Consider the following 2,454-nt stretch of genomic DNA (forward strand, 5'->3'; position numbering starts at 1 on the left):
ATCTCTTGAGCCCAGGAGTTTGAGACAAGCCTAGACAACATAGTTAGACCTTGTCTCTACCAAAAAAAAAAAAGAAACAAACAAAAAAATCAAAACTAAAAAAATTAGCTGGTTGTAGTGGTGCACACCTGTAATCCCAGCTATTGATAGGCAGGGGAGGGAGGATCGCTTGAGTTTGAGCCCAGGAGGTTGAGGCCGCAGTGAGCTATCATCACACTGCTACACACTCCAGCCTGGGCAAGAGTAAAACCCTGTCTCTACGAGGGAAAAAAAAAAAAAAAAAAAAAAAAAAGACATAGCCGCTAGGCTGAGAAACCCATTATCTAGTAGAGAACATAATTATGGAGAAATAGATAAAGAGAAGGCAGGTGGCATTTGGAATGAGCCTTGAAGAAAGCGTGGGTTTGGATATTCAGAAGAGGGGAGAAGGAAGGATAAATGAAGACAGGAAAGTGTAATAAAAATTCCACAATCTTCAGAGGAAAAGGTGGTGTCTGGGATGCAAGAACTGTGTAATAGTCCCTTTGGCTAAGTCTCAGAAAGTTGGTAGATAGATGCCACTTTACGGGAACTTTGTAGGTGGTGGCTGCAGCAACAGCAGCAATTTTCATTGTCATTTCGTCAGCTAATGTCTCCTAGCAGTGTGAAGATGCCTGTTATCAGAGTCAGGCGTAGCACCATATCCAGCAACCATGAGTAATTGGCGTATCCCCCTGGAAAAACCATGTAAGATGTAGACATTATATTCTGATTATTTGCTTGGATTTTAAAATACCCAACAAATGTCACGCTTTGCCTTTCACTTAATAGCGACAATTAATAGTGTTTTTCATAGATTATGTAAATAACCATCATTCTCATGATTATTGATATAACATCTAGGAGTTCCAATTATACTTGCAGTGGCAGCACTAACAACCATTTCATTCTAGTTTTGCCACTGACAGGTACTGTGACCTTCAGCAGTTATTCAACTCCTGTTTCAAATCAGTTAGCTGTAAAAGCAGAATAACATTTTAAAGTCATCCAAACACTGTTAGGATGAATTGCATAAGTGCCTGTAAGTCCCATAAATTCTTCAGGGTAAAATGTAAATTTGCAGTGAAAGGATGAGAGGTACTGTCTTTCATTTCTGTGCAGAAGTGCAATTAATTACTAATCTGGTTAACATCTTGTGCATCCCTTTTCTGTGGCCCCTTTGTTTAAGTCCTGTTTAAACAGATTGGCTCCATTGGATGTAATTTACATTTTTCCAGCTGTAGTTGGACCTAAGAAGAGCATCTTCACTGAATTTTGCTGTTTAGATTCTTTGCAACCAGGTTTAGTTTTTCACAGATTTGCTAGTCTGGAGGGTGGAGTGAAATTTTTGCTCACAATGAGTCTTAGAGGTGTCAACTCCATAAAGCGTTCTGTGAAGAGTCAGCGGCTCCCTCTGCCACTGAAGTTTAAAGATAATTCGCCTGAATCCCTTCAGCCAAATGAAGCTTTCTAATTAATTATGGACAGAGAGGATGAAATATAGGGTCTGGAGGGATTTGAGACGGGTTTCCAGCAGTCGGCACCAATCTCCACCGGAGTTGCTAAGTGTCTGTAGCAGATAGTCACTAATATTTACAAATGTTAATTGATGACAACACGGAGGGCGATGCCCACGTTCGAGCCGACTGCATATCATTTCCGGGGATGGCTTGAGTGAGTGTCAGAGCTGTACCTTCCCGAGTCCTCTAGTTTATCTGCCTCGGTTCCTCGCTTCCAGACGAGGAAACAGGCCCAGAGAGGAAAGTGACTTGCCCAGGGTTGTCTCGCTGGTCCACAACACAGGTCTCCTGGTGAGGACCCCTTGGCTGGCACGACAGCCCCAGGAGGCAGTCAAGCTGCGACTGGTACTTCCTGGTGAGAAAGACTTGAGTGGGCAGCGGGGCCCATGGAGAGCGCTGCAGCCTGGAGCAAGTCCCCCACCACTGTGATTCTGCCCCAGCCTCCAGCTTGTTTCTTTCTGATCACAACTCGGAATTACTTTATTTACATTTTCTGTCAGCTGGGAGCAATCTGTTCCTCTGCTTCCCCTTTTGGTGCTGAGCACAGAGCAGACATCAATGAATAGCTGTTATCTTAAGGTGTGCAGTGACTAGGCCAAGGACATCCGGTGGTTAGAGAAGGACGCGCCTGCGACGCCAGCCTCAAGTCTTTGCCTTCCTGGAACTCTGCTCCAGGGTCGCACCTGCCCAAAGGAAGGCCTGGAGGCGGGGGCCAGGGCGATGGGGCTGGGCCAGGCGTGGAAAAAGAGGAGCTGGGAGCAGACAGGGTTGGACCAGAGGCGGGGCAGGGTGGGGAAAGGTTTGGTGGGGATCGGAGGCGGGGCTATGAATAGACCGGACTGGGCCAAAAGGAACAAGGCGAGGGTTGGGCGGGGCCAGAGGGAAATAGGGGCGGGGCTAGGCGCCGGGAGCTTCC

The sequence above is a fragment of the Pan troglodytes genome, chromosome 16 (assembly GCF_028858775.2).
Source record: "Pan troglodytes isolate AG18354 chromosome 16, NHGRI_mPanTro3-v2.0_pri, whole genome shotgun sequence".
Lineage (NCBI taxonomy): Eukaryota > Metazoa > Chordata > Mammalia > Primates > Hominidae > Pan > Pan troglodytes.